General features: G+C 36.9%; 1 protein-coding gene across 3 annotated transcripts in view; it reads right to left on the reverse strand.

The window, feature by feature from the left end:
• DLC1 (DLC1 Rho GTPase activating protein) overlaps window positions 1-23,118 on the reverse strand; it is a 390,592-nt gene that overhangs the window by 261,481 nt on the left and 105,993 nt on the right. The window lies entirely within an intron of this gene.

Genomic DNA, 23,118 nt, shown 5'->3' on the forward strand with positions numbered 1-23,118 from the left:
CCTTCGACCTCTTCCTGTCTCCCAGCACATTGTGCATCAAGTAGATGTGCTGAATTTGATTGAGCCTCGGATAGGTTCACTCTTTCTATTCAATCTATTTTTTTTTTTTAAGATTTTATTTATTTATTTGACAGAGAGAGACACAGCGAGAGAGGGAACACAAGCAGGGGGCGTGGGAGAGGGAGAAGCAGGCTTCCCGCTGAGCAGGGAGTCCGATGCGGGGCTTGATCCCAGGACCCTGGGATCATGACCTGAGCCGAAGGCAGACGCTTAAGGACTGAGCCACCCAGGTGCCCCTCTATTCAATCTATTGATACACCTCCTTTCATAGTCTTGGTATACACTTTGGCAAAAAAAAAAAAAAAAAAAAAAGAAAGAAAAGAAAAAAGGATGACCATACTATGCCAGGTTTTACCACCACCACTGCTACCCCCTTGGCCCAGCCACCGTCCTGTCTGGGACCTGCCTTCTCTGATTCCCCCCTTGCTGTGAAAGGCTATTCTGACAGCAGCCAGAGTGGCCCACTTGAAGCCTAAGCCAGATCATGAAACGTCTCTCCTGAGAAGCCCCTCCACAGGCTTCTCATCTCACTCAGAACAGAAGTGAAAGTTGTCACTACGGCGCACAAGGCTTTTGCAGCCCTGGTCCCTCTTCCTTGCTCACTGGGCTCTAACTCACTGCGCCCTTGCTGAGTTTCCCAGCACAGCGGGCAGGCGTCTGCCTTGAGCCTTCAGGGCTTGCTGTTCCCGCACATGCTGTTCCCGCACCTGCCGTGCTCTTCCTAGGCTATGTATATCATTTGCTTTCTCACTTGCTTCCAATCTTTACTTAAAAAACTGTCAAACTTCTTAGTGAGGCCCACCCTGATCACTGTCTGAATACCCATACTCTACACCTTCCTCCTCTCTCTCTTTTCCTTGAACATATCATTATTACAAATACGAATATGTTTTTGGTTGTTTCCTTTTCCTTCCACTATTCTACCAGTTCTAAAAGAGCAGACTTATAATTATTATTATTGTCACTTTTGTTCATTGATGTGGTATTTGTTACAGAGAAGGTGCTCGATAAGCATTTGTTGAGTGACTAAGTGACTGAATGTTGGTGTTTCCCAGGATTTTCTGTCCTTTCTCATGTCATTGGGTGATCATTTCATGTTTAAAATCACTATCTGCAGATAACACTCCATGGCAGATTTCTCCTTGGAGCTCCAGACACTTCTGTTTAAGCTGCCTCCTAGACATTGCCCTTGACTTTGCGTTCACTAGGACTCTCTCCTACACGTCTTCAGCATATTGATGTGCACAACCGAAAGTCCAGTTGTAGAAATGGGTGCAGGTGTGGCAGAAAGCAGAGCTCAAACAATGTTACCAAAACCTGCTTGTTCTTGTTCCCTCCCTGAACTCTTCTTCTCTAGAGTGGCTACATTCTTAGTTTCTCCTTGGGGGGTGGCAAGATGGCTACAGTAGCTGTACTCACATATTCTTATGACTCCAATTCCAATGCAGAGGAGAAAGCCTGTTTTCCATAGGTCCCACAAAATTCCTCATATTCAAACCCTAACTGGACTAGCTTAGAGCACATGGATCCTAGCCTTTCTCCCTCAGCCACCAGCCACACAGACACATATTCACACACGCTCCCACATCACCTCGGCCATGGGTCGCAGCACCGACTCTGATCTGGATCACATGCTGTGCTCTTGGGGGCAGCCTTGCCTTTCCATGTAAACTGGGTATTGTGGAGGGATCCTCCAATGGAAATTAGAGGTTGTTTTCAGAAGAAGGGAAGGAGGATGCCAAAGATATTCCCTGTCGTGGTGTTATCATCGAGTTGCTCAGTCATTATGAGGTCTTGCTTCCTTTCTCCTGTTTACATCCAACATATTGCTTTATTATACAGATTATAATTCCTTAATATACTTTAGATCTACCCATGCCTCCTCCTCAGCATTCCTGCCATGGAGGCCTTGGTGTTTTGCTTTGTGCCTGGGTTGCTATGAAAACCCTCAAAATAGTGCCTCTCCTTAGAGTCATTCCAATGTGTTCCCTTGCTATTCAGAAGAAACTTTTCCAAAATGCATGCATGATCACCCTGCTCCCTGATGTCCTTTGCTAGTCTCTCATCTTCCTTGTCATGGTGTAGGAGACACTTTTGAATCTGACTCTCACTGCCCTCTGTAGCCTCTGCGTTGAGTTCAAAGCCCTTGAAATTGTGCTGGACCAAACCATCTGCTAGTCCCCACACGAGCCATGGGCTTTCTCACGTCCATGTCTTTGCTCTCACTAACTGCTTAGCCTGCACATTTCTTCCCTTGGCTCTCTACACCTTCACCAGGGTAGATCCATCTGTCCTTAAATATTAAAGATATATTTAGAGCACCTACTGCATGCCAACTTTTCCCAATTGCCTCAGAACTAGCCTAGATGTCCTTCCCTGCCTCCCTTGAGTTCAGATTAGTTGTTTATTAGTGTGTCTCCCTGTTTAACTGTGAGCTCTCTGAGGAATCCTATTGCATCTCTAATATACAGCACAATGCTTGGCACATAGTAGGCCTTCAGGAAATGATTACTGAATAAGGAAATGAAATGTAAATAACCAGAAGGTAATATGTGGTATTTAAAAAATATTTTCACTCCTGAGCAAGTACATGATAAAAGGATCCAATGAAAGCTATGGTGCTATAATGATTCATTCTCGAGAGCCAAGTCCTCTTGAAAATATGTTCACGGGGGAATAATGGAGGCAGATAATGAACACATTAAAATAGATTGGGGGCCATTCATTTGACCTGCGATTTGAGATTTTGCTTATTAGTAAGTACTTATGCCTCCTTACCGTTTATATTGCATTTGTTCATTCCTTCAAAAATGTGTGCATGTGTGTTTCGATAATGGGAAACAGGATACTAAATGTCTGGAAAAAATGGGGCCAAAGAGAATTGATCTTTACCCCGGATCATTTTAAAAGCCCCAGAAAATTCTGAGTCAAAGGTTCAAAATCATGCTTTCCCTAAAAATTGCTAATAAAGATTAAACATTTACAGAGAGAAGTGCCATCAGTATAAATCACTGTTTCTGCGGGGAGCCTGTTTACGACCACTTTGTACACAAACAGCAGTGTTGTTCTGGGACTGGTAGTCAGTTCACTAGCATTCCAAGAAAAGGTCCAAATTCTTCTATGGTGATGTGGGAAGAGCATCATTTCTTCAGAGGCACCAACACAGTGCAGAAATCCCTTCTTTAAATGTTTGTATTCATCATTGATGAAAACTCATGCTTACTTTTGCCATTTGAATTATTGCAATTACAAGACAAAGTTCATGAACTTTCTGTCGCATTTTAACCAAATGCTAAAGTATTTCCTCATCTTCTCAAGTACAAAAAAACAAACAAAAAAAACCACAAAAAAATAAAACACCACAAAACACGCCATTGATAAAAAAAAAAAAAGAAACGGAAAATTAATAGAGGTATACAAGAGACTTCATTTTAAAAGAAACAGTCTTATTAACTCGTCTTAAGATACTATTTAGCACAAGATTTTTGCTCATAAAGAGGCCTGTGCATTAAGCTATTAAGAAGCCAGAGAAACAAATTTGCCAGGAATATATGTATTTCTAGTTTATAATATATGTTCTTTGGATTTTTCCAGTGAGGAAAAATGAGTAGGACACCATAAATACCAAGACCTGGCATCCACCATGGGATGGCTTGGAAAACAGCAACCAAGAAGCATAGCTACAGGAAGTAACATAGATGACTATAGCTGAAACCCAAATGACAATTATTAAGATGGATGCAAAGAGGGGTGACTGAATTATTCATCTTTTTCATAATCCTTGTCTTCCCAGATAATGACCACATTCATTAGTGTCATTTTGAATACAAAAGTATGCTGTGGGGTTTTTCTTGATGATAAAAAGGCTCCTTCATCTTTCACTTTCCTCCATGGTGGGTATTCCAATCTTTCTGGGAATCTGACTCTGTAAATTGCTCCTTATCCTATGCTGGGACGTGTAGGACAAGGATGTCCTTTCTGGGCTGTTGATCTTCTTAGTTAACCCAATTGTCTTGGGTTGCTCTTTTTCAATTACAGATGGTGCCTCTCCTTAATTCATTCTAGTACAGAAAATACTAGAATTTGATTCAGCACAAAGAACAATTTCATATAGAATTTAAGCAAAATGCAAATATGATAGTTAAAATATTATTCTATTCATCATAAAAATAATTGTATGTATTCCTCTTAAAGAACATATTTATTGTATATATTGAAGTATAATACTGTCATTGGTAGAGGGCTTACTGTGCATTGAGCACCCTACTAAGCGATTTACTTCCACAAATCATGGACTCTTCTTAAATACCCTTTAAAAGGAGCCAGTTAAACTATTTAATTGAAATGAAAATATTTTAGAACTACTTTATTAAAAATACAAAGAAAGCAAAAACATAAGTGTGCCTAGCTTTATAAAATGTTAAGAATAATTTTATAAATCGGTATTGCTTTGTTCCCTGAAAGTTTGACTATTGTTTCCAGGCCTGGATTGCTTTAACAAAATTTAATACGAACCTAATCAATTTCTAAAAGAATCCCATAAAACAGAAAAATAGAAAAAGCATTAATGAGGGACAAATAATATGTACCTATAAGGTGATATTTTCTGCTTAAGGGCTATATGCAAATGCTATAAATGAAAGAACTGGATCTTCTTTTAATTTGTGATTTTTAATATTTAAAATTTTGCCTCTTTAAATAGTTCTCAATGGAATAGAAATGCCGTGTCAATGATGGTGTAGTTTGTTACGGACTGAGATCTTCCGCAGTGAACATTCTGAATCCAAGCTTCCACTTAACCTCTGAACCAGGAGGACGAAGGGCAGGTTGACACAATCTCAAATTCTTTAAATCTACTATCTTAACTGAAAATTTTAATAGCTATTTTTTTTTTTTGCTATATGATGAGAATTTAAAAAAATTATGTATATACTTCACAGCTTGGTTGCCATTCTAATTCAAAGAAGGGCATAAAGTACATGTAACTATGGTATAATGTATTAAACTTGGATTTGAAAACACAGGAATATAAATACTACATAAAACATATGTCAGCTCCAAAATAGCAGGAGATATTGATATCTAGGATAATTATAAGAGTGACTTGTAGATTTCCTAATTTTTATCAGCGTGAAGGCTGAAAGAGTTTAAATTGTACTCTAACAACTGCTCTAAGAAAAAGCATCCAAAAGAAGAAGGGCCATTCTTCTGCAGTCTTAGTTGGGTCTTGAAGGTGAAGAGAATGGTTTGACTGAGGAACTGATCACATGAATTCTTAAGAATATGTTCTGCGCAGTGGCTCATATTTTCTCTTACAGAGAATACGGAGAGCATTTTCATATAATCCCTTGCACACTGCTCAGCAATGCATGTGATCTTTTACCTGTTTCCTTTTGATAATGGGGAAAATAGTAGAGTGCCATGAGTGAAATAAGGCAAAGCTGGGGAGAGCTGCTAACGGCATGCTTTCCTCCTTCCTCTGAGCTCTAAGGTGGCTCTTCATTGAGCATCCTTCGTGCCACTTGGCACTGTCTGCTCTGGATCACGCCCTGCTCTGGAGCACAACACCCCTTCCCTTCTCCCTGTCCAAAACCAACCTCTTTAGTCAGGCAATTTTTGAACATAGCTAGGGCAGTATATCTAGAATATGTCGAGTAAGTCAAATCAGTGGGTCTCACTGTGTCAAGATTCTTCACCTATTAAATATTGATTACTGTGCTGATTTCATGGCTATTGGGTGTGGATTTTATGTGTCAGCAAATTGTAAATATGATGAGGGGGAAAATGAAAAATTTGGCAGAAAGCATCAGTGACAAAAAGAATAGCTCATGAGTCTTTTAGATGCTTCATACTCTTGCACTGTGATTTACTAGTTTTTGGTTTTGGTAGATTAAAATGTTTTTGATGGATTAGTAAAGACTGTGTGTGTGGTCCAGGGAGGATTTCTAGGACTTGGCTAAAGGAACCCACTAAATTGCATGCTTTTAAATCTAAGGATGGCATCTTCTGTTTGAATTTTCAGTGCCTACTACAGAGATTGGTACATGGTAAGAGCTTCAGTTTTTTTCAATGAATCAATAGAAAGGAATAAAAACTAGAGTGTGGGAGTAGGAGTATACATACAGGGAGTTACATATACTTGTGTATATCAAATCTAGCTCTTTAAATTACATATCCTTTAATAAATAATTTTAAAAGAAGTACAAATATAAGCAACTCTACGACAAAAAGACAGGTATCACCACAAGAATCCACTTTGTTGAAAGGGGGACATTTACTACGGGTTTTTATAAAATACTATAGAAATATTCTTTTAAGATGAGTTACTTAGAAAATTAAAGGTTTTAGAAATGAACGTAGCAAATATATGTCAAAATTGCTTAATTATTCTTAGCCATAGATTTTTTTTTAAGATTTTATTTATTTATTTGACCGAGATAGAAAGAGCCAAAGAACGCAGTGTGGGGGATGACAGAGGGAGAAGGAGAAGCGGGCTCCCCACTGAGCAGGGAGCCCAACGCAGGGTTCCATCCCAGGACCCCATTCCAGGACCCTGGGATCATGACCTGAGCTGAAGGCAGACGCTTAACCAACTGAGCCACCCAGACGCCCCTAGCCATAGAGTCTTATAGAAGTAGAACAAAGTCATATATTCCCTACAGATACTTTGCCTTATCTGTATTTCCCTATGCATTTACTGTGCAATGTATATTTTGATAGCATTACCAGTCCTGAAACAACTTCTGTGAATTTAACTTTCTAAAGTTCCTGAAAATTATTTAAAGCTCTTTAGTTTGGGGACAATAGAGGCACAGATCTTAAATAGGTGACCCCTAATGATAAAAGATGAATTTATATAAACCTAAATTGCCTCATATTGTGGATCTTTTATTTTGTGTGTTTATATTACTTCATAGTAATATACAATTTGACCAGAAGATGGCAGCATTCTGAAAGAAAAAAGAAACGAAACCAAACATAAAAACAAAAAACAAGATACTGCAACTACCTTGGTTTTTATTCTTCAAAGTTTTAATGATGACACTATTTTAACCAGTGTTAATCTTTTATTTGGTATATTATCCTTTTCAAGGTGTAAAACTTCCTCATTCCAAGAAAAATAACTTAGTAGTTGTAAGAGCCTATCTGTACTATTTTGGCACCAAAGAAGAAAGTCCTTTGAAAGATCTAACAATCATCTGAAGGCTACAGAACTTTAAGTCAGTGGTATATTAATTTTCTGCTGGAGTAAAATATAATATCTGAAAATAATATATTTAATAATCAAACTTATGATCCAAGAGATTAAATGTGTTAGAATTTTTCTCCAAAGTATCTTTTTGGGGTGGAGGAACATTCTTATGCACTGTGAAATACATTATATAGAAACACAATTTAAAAAACATGAAAAGATTCTTCCATGGAGAAAAAAATATATAATATATATAAAATACTATATACAATATAATATTTTATATATATCATGATATTTTATATACTAATTTTATTTATTTACAAACCCCACAAAACAATGTGCTCTTAAGTCTATTTTAAATTTAACATCTGATTATGTATATTTTTGTTTGTTTGTTTATACCAATACTGAAAGTTCTTTATCAGCCTGAAAGAGTAATATAACTTTTCTTTTGTGCCAACTTACTGACAACCTTAATTGAACTGATTTGAAAAGATGCACAGGGGAGCATATAGTCATGCCCTTGTAATGCCCCTTTAAACTTATACAGCAAATGGAATCATGGATAATCTATGACAATATTCTTTAAACCAATCAGTGAGTAATGTTTACTCTGTGTAACTCAGAAATGTGCTAGGAATAATTGTGGAAAAAATAATAAATATATGATGTTAACAGTAATAAAAATACTGAAATGATTTTAATTTTGTACCTCCAGCTTTTAAGTGGCATTATATAGTTTTTGCCATATATGCAGTACTTCTTTTCTGGTTTGATGACAATATTTTAATGAAAGTTTTCAGAAATTTTGTAAGAAAAAAATTATGTTTAGTATTCTGTTGTTTTGAAAAATTTAAGAAAAATAGTCCTTCAGCCTAAGTATAAATATAAGCAGGTATCCTTGGGACCTATTCCTGGTGTCTATGCAGCAACTAAGTCAGAATATATCATCTTTCCTCCCCTGGAGCCAACCTGACCTGATTCCCTCCACCCATGCCTATCTGACCATTTGAGATCTAATATGAGTATTTATTGCTGAAATCTATCCTTCTTCATTTCCAGAAGCTGCTGAAGCTTCTGGATCTCAGCCCCAAATTGAACTTCCAGAACCTTTGGCCAGACAGAGCCCATCCTTTGTCATAGGCCTTTTCCTCATTATACTTCCCAAAAAAAAGTCTGACTCGTGTGGAAGGATGTTTCTTTAGCACTTGGAGCTGAAGAGAAAACCAGGTCACATAATAGAAAAAAAAAATTATGTCATGTAGACCATAAACTAGAAAAAAGTCAAAGTCTAGGCAAACTGCTATTTTTTTCTCCCTGCAAAATTACTATGATTTATTATCTCTGCCATTATCAATTTAAAATTGTGTTCAAATTTGTCAATCTATGGCTCCACTGTAAGTCAACATACAAATTATTTTGTGTTGTTTTAACATGTTACCTTATTAGCATGTATTCTGACAGCATATTGAAGGAAAACCAATTTTTAAGTATTTTCCCCGCTTTGGGGTATATAAATTCTACCTTTAGCAGACCAATTAAGGAACTGAAGAGTGGTGGTCAACCGACTTTGGGTTGTGTGTATCTTATTTTTAGTCCTGTCTGAATAAAGTTTTAGTGAGTGACAAAAAATACCACCATAACCTCAAATCTGTGATTTTATCTTAATCAAAGTGTTCTCATCTCTCAGATACCAGCAGAGAGCAAATGTGTTCCTGGCACTCATACCCCCAGTTCAGGACACAGATCCCTGTGATAGGATGTTAAAACTGAGGTTTGGACCTAAGCCCTAAGGTGACAGGTTTCATATCAAAATGAGTAGTGATAAAGACAACAATGTAGAGGCTGCAAAATGTATTTTGAGGACAAGGTGTCAAGTGTTCCCTCCCCCACCCCAAAGGATATAATAGGATCAGGAATCAGAAGATTTTGGAAGAAGTGATTTTGGGGAGAGATTTTGGTGTGCTGTGAATCCTCCCCTACATCTTGCCCTACAAGGAAGTGTTAGTAGGTAGGCTGTCTGCTCTCATTTCAAGGCTGGTTAAAGGGGCTTCAAACATACCCTTCAGACATGGAGAGTCTGGTATGTGTCCCTGCAGCCTGGGGGACACAGGACCCTGATCTGGCCTGATTGGGCTGCCTAGCTGGTGATGAGTCACAGGAGAAGTGGCTGTATTAGCATCAGCTGGATTCCTAGATCTTTCAGGAAAAGGCAGTGTGAGTGTTTCTTATGGATCAGAGATGTATGCGTGGCATAATTTGAGGACCTGTTCAGAGGACTGACTAGAGGTGTCAACAGGCGTCAGCCAGGAGAAGCTAAAAGTGTCTGCCTTCCTAAGGGCTGTAGAAAAACTAAGTGACCTGCAAAACTAGAAACATAAAGACCACATTAAGGGAATTAGAGATGTGGTAGCTAATCTCCAAGACGTCTCCCAGTGAGCTCTGCTTCCTGGGACACATGCCCTGGAAAGTCCCCTCCCACACAGATCAGTATTGTATGACCAAAAAGAATACAACAGACATTATGGTGTGTGACTTTCAAAACTAGTTCATAAAAAGCATTGCAACTTCTGCCTTGGTCTCTTAAATTTCTCATCCCGGGGAAGCCAGCGCTATGATGTAAGGAGACTAAGGCTCTCTCATGAAGGGACTCACTTGGGGAAAAACCAATTTGCCAACCACGTGAGTAATTATCATTTTGAAGGTGGATCTTGCACCCCTAGCCAACACGTAACTAACTGCAACTTCACTAGAGACCCTGTACTAGAAGTGCATGAATAGGCTAGTCTTGAATTTCTAGTATATGGAAGCCATGATACATTGACCACTGTTGTTCTATGCTACTAAATTAGGCTTGATCTATTATGCAACAACAGACAACTAATACAGATTTTGGTACTAGGGATAGGATGCTACTATAACAAAAAAGGTAAAAACTGACAAAATGTGGGAGTGGCTTTGGGATCAGGTGGCAGGTGAATGTTAGCTGGGCCTTGAGGGGAGTGCTTTTGAAAGGCTAAAGGACCCCAAAGATACTGTGAGCACTAGCTGTACGGCCTTTGAGGAACCTTTCAGTGAGAGCTTAAAGAAAAGTGAGGGAAATATTATTAGAAGAAAAGGATCGTTTTTATTTAGTGACAGAAAGTTTAGGAGGACAGCTGTGTGTGGTCCTGTGGAAAGCAGAAAATGTGGAAGGTATTTAGTGATCTAGCAAAGGAGATCTCCAGGCTGGGTTAAAGGTATTGCCTGGCTTCTTGTTCCTTATACTAAAATGCAAAAGGAGGGAGATAGGCTTCTTCACAACTTCTCCAGATGATGAATGATAGTAAAATTAAGAAATCATTTCTGGGTAAGATCAAATCTAGGTTGCAGCCAAGAAAACATATCTAAAGATAAAATTCTTTGCCAAAGCCTCAAAGCTATTTAAGATAATGCCTCAGAAAATTGTCCACACAAAAAGTTCACCAGGGATGTTTAGGATGTATCACAGATCCTTTATATTAAACAACAGGATTTCTAAGAATCATCAGGGCACTGCCTCTCAGAAGCCCTAGTGGGGGTCTGAGGTAGGGAAAAACTTATCTTGAAGAGATTTGTAAGTTGGTTCTGTCTAATGGAGTAAGCTCTTATAAGACACACAGGAGATGCACAAAGTTTCAAAGAGATTGTACTAGCAGAAACACCTTTATCTTAGATCGAAAGATTCAGACACAGTGCAGAACCAATGGAAGGCTTTGGAACCCCCAAACTCTATAGGCAGAATCCAAGATGAGGAAACTACTTAGCTGCAAACAGCCGTCAATTTCATAAGAAAAAGGAAGGATGACTCAAGGGGCAGAACCAAGATCTCAAAGGGGGTGAACCAGGAACCACGGAGAATAATTCCCAGGAAGTAGTAGGAAAGATTCTTAGCCAAAACATTCAAGTATCTGCCATTCTGTTTTTCAGAATTTCTATAGGCCACTGACTCCTTTGTGCTTCTTTTTACCCTCTTTGTGTATGGGAGAATTTATAGTGGTAATGTGGTATCTATCATACCACTGATTGTTGGGCATGTTCACAGGCCTTCAGGTCAAGAGGGCTGTACTTGAGGAACTGGGAAGTCTCACTGAACTTGGATTTGATTTATATGACAAGATCTTGAACTTTGATTTATATGACAAGATGCTGTCATGAGATGAGTCTTCTGAGGGCCTTTGGAGGCGGTGAATGTCTTTGCATGTTTGAGAAACATGGCTCATTTTGCTGGTCAGCCTTCAAGATGGCCCTCAATATTTCTCACCTTTATAAACATGTCCTTGTTTGATCTCTTCCCATATTCAACCAGGGCTGGTCTGCATGACCAACAAAATATGGCAGGCATGCTAGTCTGACTTCTTGATTTCTTTGACTCCCTCTGGGGGAAGCCAGGTGCTATGTACAAGGACACCCAAACAGCCCCACTGAGTGATCCACATAGAAAAGAACAAATTTTCCAGCACTAATCTCCCAGTCACACTGAGTAAGCCAATTTACAAATGGATCTTGCAGCCTCCATAAAACTTATAAATGACTGCATCCCAACAGATACTTGACTGCAACCTCATGAGATACCTTAAACTAGAACCACATGCTGGAGTTTCTTTCAGATTCTGAACTTATTAGAAACCATGAGAAATAATAATAATTATTATTTTAGATCTTAAAGTTTCAATATGCTTTGTTACATAGCAACAGATAACTGATAATAGCAGGTAACAGTTTCTTAGATATCTTCCAGACCCATAGAGCATTCATGTGCATCCAGTGAGAACTTTTCTGTTCTCTGTGTTATCCAACCTCTCATGACACAGCTGCTAGCCAGTGATGCACGGAGTGAGCTAGGCAGGAAAAGGAAGCTGAACCTCTACTCCCAACCTTCCCTAGCTGTAGGCAGACACCTGTCTTCAGCAGGACCAAATTAGGAGACAGGGAGAAACCTTACAGGTAAAGAAGACTGAAATGTTGATTATTATAGAAATTAAACCTTCTCATTTCTGATTCATGACTGCCACATTTTGGAATTTAAAATGATTGTATTACTTAAGAGTGTCGTAAGACTCATGGGAGTCTCTGAGTTTTTGTCTAATCAAGGAGGGAGAAAAGTAGCTGACATGGGTGTTTGTTGTGGAAGGTGTAATAAAAAATTAATGTGTTTTGTGATTTCATTCTATTGGGTAGTGCATGTTTAGCTAAGATCACATTCCTGGAAAACAATAAAACAATGCAAAAAAAAAAAAAGGATAATAAAAATTCCCTCAATAAAACTACCTCTGCTAGCCTTTGTATTTCTTTCTTTTCATTATTACCAAAAACATTCTGGAGGTACACACACTTAAAATGGGTATATTTTATTGTATGTAAATTATACCTTAAAATAAGGTTGATTTAAAAACCTTGCTTTTTCTCCTTCTCATTCTTACTTCTGCTTCTTTATCCCTTTAGTCCATGGCCCTACCATTGTCTTACTTCTTCAAGATGTAAATCTTGAATCCACTTTAAATTTTTTCCTTTTGCTAATACTTTGCAAAAGGTCAGTTTTCAAAGTCTATGAGTTCTACCTTCAACAGTACACACGAGCCTGCGTCTTCCCTGTTCCTCAGGGTTGTTCCCTCCGGGTCTTAATAACTATAATTTGGTTCTTGTTAACGTCTTTTCATACCCACGTGTTTGGGTATCTGCTGCTCGCACCAGAGAATGCACCCTATGAAGGTGAAGGTCATGGCACGTGTGGTGGAGACTGCAGAGCTACTCCCTCTTCAGGGACAGTACGTCAGCTCCCTTCCTGCAGCCAGCGTGGGAAATGCCCTGCCAGCAAGGAACTGGCTCACTCAAAGTTACCTCACTTTCTAGGGGCAGCCTAAGACCGACTGACTGGCTGGTGCCAGGACCTAACCCTCTTCCTCCATTTGCGACAATGCTGAAGGGTCACCCATCTCCAGAGACCTCCATACAACCAGCTGAGACCACAGCTCTTACTGTACTGCAGCTGAACCAACTCTGCCTTCTGACCAGTTTGGCCTTCCTCACTTCCAAACAATGTCTATATCTCAGAAACCCTTACCGATACAACTTCTCCAGGCAATTCTTGGTCCCAGAGCCCGATTCCAGAGATTCCAATCACGTCCTCTCCCTCCAAACGTTTTTTTAAAATTCTATCCCAGTGCCTAGCACAGTGGCTTACACATAGCTATAGCAAGTTCTTACAGCTTCTTGAAAAAAAAAAAAAAAGAATTAGAGTTCATAAAATTAATGTTCATAGCATTAATAGTACTATAGTTCACCTACTAGAAATGCTTTTTAAGTAAAATGTAGAATAATTTTATGAAGCATGAATATATCAGTTATTACACATGGCTGCTAATATTGTTCTTTACCTTTTTATTAAAGTAAGATGTACAAATGTCTGATAAATATAAGAAAAGTTCTCTATTACTAGTAATAAAAAAACTTCTCCTTAACAAATACACAATTCCTCTTTGGTCTATGAAACCACGTAAGAGAATTTTGGAAATGCAGACAAAAATGTATACAGAACTGTCCATTGTAGTGTTATATATAATAAACACACACACATATATATAAATGATAAATGTTTTACAAGTAGGGAAATGATTGTACAATTTTGATATCAGAAAATTCCAATTGTAAAATTAAATACTTAGCTAATATTTGCTTAGGAAATATATCTAAATGGAAATTCTATATGTTCTGAGTTCTAAATGTTAATCCATTAAAAGTTATTTATTTATTTATTTATTATGTTATGTTAATCACCATACATTACATCATTAGTTTTTGATGTAGTGTTCCATGATTCATTGTTTGCGTATAACACCCAATTCTCCATGCAGAATGTGCCCTCTTTTTTTATTTTTTATTTATTTTTATTTATTTTTATTTATTTTTTTTAAGATTTTATTTATTTATTTGACAGAGAGAGACACAGCGAGAGAGGGAACACAAGCAGGGGGAGTGGGAGAGGGAGAAGCAGGCTTCCCGCGGAGCAGGGAGCCAGATGCAGGGCTCGATCCCAGGACCCTGGGATCATGACCTGAACCGAAGGCAGACGCTTAACACCTGAGCCACCCAGGCGCCCCAGAATGTGCCCTCTTTAATACTCATCACCAGGCTAACCCATCCCCCACCCCCCTCCCCTCTAGAACCCTCAGTTTGTTTTTCAGAGTCCATAGTCTCTCATGGTTGTCTCCCCCTCTGATTTCCCCCCTTCACTAAAGTTATTTAAAATTCTGACTTTATTCCCCAATAGAAACAAAGTAAACAAACAAACAAAAAGGCAAACAAACCTATCTACAACCCAATGTTCTGAAGTATAGAATTTGTTTCACATTTAAAACCTTAATGATTTGGGCCAGCAGAAGCCCAAACCCAGGAGAAGTCAGGTTGTTCTGATACAGACAGTCTTCTCTCTCTCTCGCACTTAATCTTATCTCCCAGAGTTCGGGACTCGGTGACGATGAAGCTTTAGGAATGAATAGCTTGCCCTAGCAGCATGGGAGTTCTAGGGGCAGCTTCACCACAGTGATCTTGGAAATGGAGGAGATATATATCAGAGGCTCTCTGGACACACACAAAAAATTCTTCAACATTTTCTCAATCTTATTGTTTAGTCTAGGATTTGGACAAAATTTACGCTATGGATTGACCAAAGAAGATCTCATTCATAAGGCCAATATGTAAAAGAGATAAAAGTAAATCAGTCTGGTTGGGGCAGGTGGAGGAAGGCACTTCTGGGGGTGTCCCAGAGCACGGTCTGAACAGCACTGATTTATTCAGGTAGTTTTGCCTGTCTGTATGATTCTCCGCATTTTGCATTATGGATAATTTGGTAAGTGCCCATTTGGTGAATTACTATAGTATTTACATACAAAGATGGGGCCTTCAAAATGAATCAACAGAACAACAACAAAATAAAATGGATAAAGCAATTTACAGTGAACAGGAAACAATGAGAGTCATTTTCATGAACATCAACTGATTTTACTTTGAAGGAGTTTACAAATCCAGAACTCATCTGGATTACACTAAGCCATTAAAGTGGAAAGAAAAGAGAATCACTAAAAATGGCAGTGGCGACAATAATGTGAAGAATATGAACTACTGACTTAAAAAAAAAGGAAATTAGCACACAAAATGTTCATTAAATACCTAGAAGAGTCAGAAATATTGATACTTTTCAAGCGATGGTGTTTTAGGACACCGTGAATTGAAAGTAAATAATGCCTTTACTTTCATACTTTTGTTATATGACTCCAAAGTTTAGATGCGTGATGTTCAGAATACTCGAATGCATGGTGGATGTTTTTACTTTTTCATTTAGAAACTTGTTATGTGGTAGACAGCTCACAACTAGAGCTGAAGAAGACCCAACTGTAAACTTCGTGTAACTGCTACTGAATGTTCCCATGGAGTCCTTGGTTCAACATTTCAACTGACTTCAACTGTCTTTAAGAAGTGAGTGTTGAGGCCAACAAATGCCAGAGCTGAAATTAATTATCAATCAAAGAATCAAAGTGGAAAAGTTAAAAAAAAAAAGGGGGGGGGAACATATTGAATATGTAATTAGAGCTTTGGGACAACGAGGTCTGAAATGAAGAGAGAGAGGACTGTGGAAATGACTTAGTGGTTATTATTATTGCTCAGTGCGATGAATTATATTCTTGGTTGCTGTGATGTGGCACGCTGCTGGCTTGCCATTTTACATTGCCCAGAAATAACTGGAAGTTGTTATTGCTCTTGGACGAAAATATGAGCTGGATTCGAGAAGTAACATCAGCACATGGAAAAACTAAATTTTTCTCATTGTAATGATGATAACACACAAAAGTACTATTCATATGACTAAACCTTAGATTGTAGAGATGATTTTTCATTTTGCCCTAATGGAATCTATTCAATTCTAACTGTCCCATGATCCATATGTGTTCCATTCCCTCCCCCCTCCTTTTTGGGGGGTTTTAGGAATTCTCCTCTGGACAACTTAATTAACTAGATTATTATAAAATAAACACAAACAAGATAGAAAAACACTTTTGCAAAATTGAAAAATTCTTTCAATACCATGCAGTCAGTGTTTAGTATTAAGGATCAGTGTATCTGGGTACAAGTTATGCTTATTTTTGACAAAACAAAACTTCTAGGTTCAAAGTGAAAAGGCTGATGTGAGGAGGTCATTGTGGAGATCAAATAACCCATCCCAAATGAGACTGTCATGAATTAATGTGTAAATGCATTGGAAACAGATGTCAATATCTTCAAACACAAGAAATGAGAGAATTTTGAATTTATTTTAAATATAAAAGAAAATGACTATAAAAATGTTTCTATTTTTCAAAGCCCAAGGTTAATGAATTACATATTTATTATTTCAAAATCCAGAATATGTGAATGGATGCCTCTATGCTTTACAATCATAGAATTCTAAGAAACATCTCATTATAATAATCACAGAATGATGTCCTTTTCAAAAACATTTTTTTCCAGTTCTTTATTGGCTCAGTTTTTCTTAAAAAAGCAATAAATTTTGCTTTATTTTTCTTTCTCATAAACAATGAGGATCTTAGTTAACAAAGACAAATATTTCTTTAAAAATCCACATACTTTAATGTTATTGCTTTTCTATGTCAGAGTAAAATTGCCACATTCAAAAGCATTACAATCAAAGACATTTTTCTAAGACCATTACATTTTTGCACTTATTAATGGTAAACTGTACTAATTTAATTTTTTTTGATGTTTCAGAAGAGGCTGACTTAAACTTTCTTCAAAAATTCTGTGTGTCATTTTTTCCTTAACTATGCTGACTATTTTCTTTACTTATCATGTAACATTACGAAATACTATTAAATTCTAATTAATTTTATATATTATCTTGAATTTTTTCCCCCAGACTTCAGTAAAAAGGAGTATTCACAGTTCCTCTTTGTAAAAAAGACAATAATGTTTTATCCCTCTATTTTGTTTTAAATAGTGGGCAGCATTAGGAAAACTTACCAGTTGTGCTAAAAATAACTATCTGATAATGATTTAAACAAAAATATAGTATATAACATAGTATATAATTTAAAAATATAGTATGTAATACCCTGGTAAAACAAAATACAAATAGTACTAAAATTCTATGTATGAATTGGGTTTTAAAAGATACTTTAAAATGATGTGATTTGGACTCCAGAATCTATATTCTTGTTTTCAGTTTTAATGCCTGCCATTTAATACATCACAAGCATAATGAGGTTAGCTTAATGATCATATGTATAAGATATGTGATTTCATTTAGATATAAAATTTGATTTACAAAAAAAAATTGATTTACACTGAAACTATTATGGGAAAACCCTAATGATTTTTCTTTTCTTTCTTGGATCATTTTTAATTTTATTGAAATTCTGTATAATTGAGACAAATGGTAATGGTACTTTATTCCATAGCAGAATTAGTTTTCACATATCCATGAAGCATAGCCTAATTTATTGCAAAAAGGCTACTGTGGAATTCTACACCAGGAAATAAACTTGAATGAAATAATTCCTGTCAATGTGCCTGAAGTATATTGTTTATAACAAAGGTGTTCTTATGCTCATCAGATCTCTTCGCTGGATAACTGGCTGAATCATCAAATCTCAAATGAGCATTTCTTTATGGTAGGCTTGGAGAGTCTTTTGAGAATCTGATGCAGATATTGACAGTCTTCCCACGTGTAAATGCTGGTGTGCATATACAATTTAAAATACAACTTCAAGGGGTTCAGGCACCCTTTTAAATAAATCCATAAATTCCAGGTTAAGAATACTTTTTTAAATCTTGTGTGGCTAATTCGTCATAAATTAATATCATACTCCCAATCAGACTGTCTGTGACATCTTTAATAAATCACTCTCTATCAAAACAGTATTTCATGAGTTTTATATTTTTTATTTTTAAGCAGCCTACGTGGAAGTCCTCCTTTTACAGAAGCAACAATTAAATTGATTATTGTTTGTCAAAGGTGTCCATTAACCTCTGTCTTCTACCTGATGAGCTTCCCTTTAGAAACCCTTCCTCAAACCTTTTCAAACCTTAAATCTCCTAACCCAGATACAGACATCACCACTCCCCACACCTGGTAACAATGAATAGATCTGCCTTTGTAGTTTCTGTGTTTTTCCTAAGAAATAGTCTTAAACAAAATTAATATAAAAATTTATACTGAATAATAATTTTATGACTATATAAAAACTTAATAATTACTAATTTGGTTTCATTAAAAATTGAACCATTTGGTTAAGAATTACTCAACACAGGTTTCTGGAAAATAACACCAGAGTATGTATGTCTGTAATATACACATATATACATACACACAAATAAATGTATGTATTTTCTGATATATATATATAACACATATATATGTATAATTTAATACACATGTATATATATACGTACAAACACATGTAAAAAATCTATGGTAGACAGATGATTTAGAAAATGATGTTAGAACAATATGACCTATGCCATGCTCTGATGAACCAGTTCTTTATTGTGCAATGAAGCTGTGCCTGTGCACTCTGATAACTCAAACATCAGTGGCAATTTGTTTCCGACATAAAACCTCTCAGACCAATTTATGTTGATTCTGAAGCCAGGTGGTTGGCAGGTGAATCTCTGCATAAAGCAGTGTTTAGGAGCATGGAAGATCTGGGTGTCGTCCTGGCCCCATCCTTTCCTAGCAATGAGGCCACAGGCAACTCAGATTAGCCATTATAAATATTAGTTTCCTCATCGACGAACTCTAGGAAATCATAGCATCTACCTAAAAGGCTGTTGTGAGGATTCAATGAACTATGCCCTACTAGTCCATAATATAATATCTGCCACATAGTGTGCACTCCATAAATGTTTGTCCTTTTTCTATTTGATACTATTATTACAGAGGAAAAATGCTTTTCTCCATAATTATTACCTGGATAAAACTTGCGGGTCTTTCTTAAAGTTCATATTCTTGTTGTCTCTGCTTTTACCATGGAGAGATATAGATTCATAGAAATACTATGAGTGACAATTTATGGTTCTCATATGCACAGTGCCCAAAATATAAATTGATACTTTCAAGAACAGTGTAGATTAGACCATATCTCATTGGCTGAAAAAAGGGAAAATAAGATCCTGGTTTTTAAAGACTTGAACTTAAATAACATTTATTAAAAAATGACATGTCAAAATTCTTACCTAGTGCCATCATCACCCTCCTTTTCTCTACACCTCAAAACATTTATACCTTTTAGGGAGGACAATGTTATTGACAAGTAAATGTCACACCAGAAAATTACTATTTTGCTTCTATCATGCAGAGGGGAGAAAAATAATAGATTGTATGTAAATGCCTCACTAAACTGACTATAGCATAATCAGTTGTGTTGGGGGTCATATTGAGAGATTGTTCTCTTCAACAATAGAATAGACCATGCAAGTTTTGGAACTGTCAGTAAAAGCAGTTGGGCTATTATGTTGATTATAGTATTGAGAGTCTTTTTAAAAGTCATCTAGAAATGATCATGAACTGTAGTGAGGGCATACTCCTGAGCTCTATTTTTGTCACACCATGGCAGCCTTTAGGCAAGATTTATTCTCAGCTTCTCTCTAAAGGAGTTGGCAGGGTCTGGCTGGGCATCATTCTGCCTGCCCTAAGCTCCCATCCCTCCACCAGCTGATCTTTTCCCTCATCTATCCCATTGCTATTTTGGTAGTGATGAAAAGATGAGGGGTGTATTCAATCTGTGGAATTAGACCTACTATTGCCACCTTGAGCTAAAATAAGATGTATCTGTCTTTTTTATTCTGTAGCAATTACAATAACGAAGGTTAATAATTTCTGCTGTTTTTGATGTCTTCAATAAAAGGGTTATTTTCCAGTACATAATACATTCTGATGTGAATGCCAATATGTTTCAAAATTCCTTTAGATAGTTTAGGACATACTCAAAGCTGCTCTGTCTAGCTGTGGTTCCAACATGCCCAAATGATTGAGGGTTTCATCACTGTTATTAGAATTCTATCACAAGGCAACTAAGGGAGTTTCTGGGACAAAGAGGGAAGAGGAATTTAGACTAAATTGAAACCATATCCTTGCATTGCTCTTTAATGATGCTCTTGGTTATTCTACAGAATGCTAGACTGTCCCTGTTCCTCCAGTTACTTATTCTACAAATGAAATACATTGTTTTCTTTATTTTCTAGAGCTTGGTTTCTCCCTTCATAAATGTATGATGAATAGTAATTTAATGAACACCTACACTTACAAGTAGCTTCAGAAAAAACAACAAAACCCCTGAGGTTTTAGTGTCCTGCTTTAAAATCTTTCATGTAACAACCCTATATTCATGAATACAGGAACAACTTAAGCATCTGATACCATGGCCAGAAGGATGTCAGTATATCATTCTAGAATGAGTCATAGCACTTTGTATAAAAGTAATATGACTAATCATGGGTTGTTTGTGAAAGTGTCTCTCAAGAAAGGCATTATGAGACTGTTTCAAAAGAAAAAATCACAGATTTTGGGAGAGAAATCGGTGATTTTTTGGACATGAAACACTAGATCTCTTTTTTCTAATGTGTTTTTTGGTAGGTACTGGGTATCCTACCTTTGGACTTTTTCATTTTTGTGTGAAATACATCACAGAAATCTACTTTAATGCTCACTCTTTGGCATGATATATACATAGTCTTCATGAAAAATCTGAAGATTACTCATTGGTCCTGTTCTAATAATACATATAAAAGAAATCTTATAGAAAAAATAGGCACGTAGAAACCCAGAGGTCTTACATACAAAAGGAAAGCCAAATATTTGTGATAGTTAGTCACCCTTATAAATAGATTTCACAGCAGCAAATCAAATGTAACATTAAATAATTCTGAAATAAAAGTAAACATTTTGTAAAAATATGACATTATGGAGCAAAAGTTTAGTTCATTATGAGTGGATGTTAGAAGTAGGTGTTCTTAGTAAATATGTTTCTACTTAATATTAAATTTGAAATTTTAGTTCCTGGTGAAAAGAATGGCTCTGTAGGACACTGGAGCTTTCTCGCTTTCCACAAAGTAGTCAGACTGCCATTACACAAATAGATAATTTCCCAAGCTCCAAATTGACAGGGTAAATATCTGTTTACTCTCTGACAAAATAGGTAAAATTCTTCATTCTAATATTCCTACCCAGAAACAACTGAAAACATAGAACTGACCCATAAGGCCAAAGAATTATTTTCAAACTGTAGTAAAAAGGAATTGTACTCAAAAGCATCAACACCAATAATAACACAAAATTAAATACACACACACATTAAAACAACCCTTCCCCCCAAACAAAAACTTGCTTTTCAAGCTATTTTAATTATTGGCCATTTTCTTTGAGAAATTTCCTAAAAGTCAGTTGTCTTTGACAGTGGGGTGTTTCTTTCTGGGTCCTTCTCATGGCCTGCTGGAGAATTTTACTAAATTATAGTTCAGTAGCTGGACAGAGTTTCATGTACAGTTCTCTAACTGCCTGTGGTATTGGTCAAGATGGGTTAAGCAGTTTTTGGTTGTCTTGAAGTGGAATATTGTGTTTGGAGGCGAAGTCCACTGCATAATGATTCCCAGTGCTCACTGACAAATGAGGGGTGGCATCACTACGAAGCTGTGACTGTGCGCCCAGGTAACAAGTCACACCTGAACAGCTGGGTAGAGAGTCACAGTTTTATCCAAAGTTGACAACTTTTCAGTAAATATTTGTTTTAGGGGCATGGAAAAGTATGTTTCTGTTCAAGAACTGATTTTAGTATTTCTTTTTTTTAAGATTTTATTTATTTGAGAGAGAGAGAGAGAGAGATCACCAGCTGGGGGCTGGGGGGTGTGTGCAGAGGAAGAGGGAGGAGTAGGCTCCCTGCTGAACAAGGAGCCTGATGTGGGGCTGGATCCCAGGACCCTGAGATCATGACCTGAGCCAAAGCCAGACACTTAACCAAATGAGCCACCCAGGTGCCCCAATTTTAGTATTTCTTAATTTTGCCTGTGGGGTGAATAGTTTGGTTAATTGATATGGCAAACATGAAGAATTTGAAAACAGACCCATCTTCAAGTATTTTAAAGGATTAAAGTCCCCCCAAAACTGATGGTTTTATGTTTCTCATTCTAAAACTTTATATATATATATATATAGACATATCTCGGTGGAAATGCATTTATAAACATGAGCACATTTATAAACATGGGGGTATTGAAGAAAAGGGACAGAATTGCACACAAAGTTGTATAAATTGTTACAAATTATAAGGTGATCAAACACTAAAATATGTATCTTTCAAGGGAGAAATAGCAGATACCAATGGTAATTACCCTAAAGTAAAAGATGAGCGTGGAATAAATATCAGAGAGAAAAGAACTGCTCTTCAGGATAATAGCAGGTGCTTTAAAAAGAGAATTTAAGCATAAATACCTTTAAAAAGTGAATTCACCTTCCTTTCTACTTTTTTCTTATAAGTCAGCCCCATACCTGTCCCAATGTTCAAAAAGCCAATGCTCCAATGGTTCCCAAACCTTCAGTTTAAAACCATTGAGAGGCTTTGACCTTTTACTTCAATAAGAATGTGGTGAAGTGAGATCATTTTGTTCCATATTTAAATTTTGCATTTTAACCTTCTTTACCCATTATGAAAAAGAAGAGCACCAATTCATTGCAGCTGCCTGTTGACACACATTATTTTTGACCCTGTTTTTTCATTGTACCCAACAACAGCATTATGTAGCAGATCACTGGTTCCTATTTCCAATTTTTTAGCTCTACAATATAGTATGATATTGCA

Source organism: Halichoerus grypus, chromosome 3 (assembly GCF_964656455.1).
Source record: "Halichoerus grypus chromosome 3, mHalGry1.hap1.1, whole genome shotgun sequence".
Lineage (NCBI taxonomy): Eukaryota > Metazoa > Chordata > Mammalia > Carnivora > Phocidae > Halichoerus > Halichoerus grypus.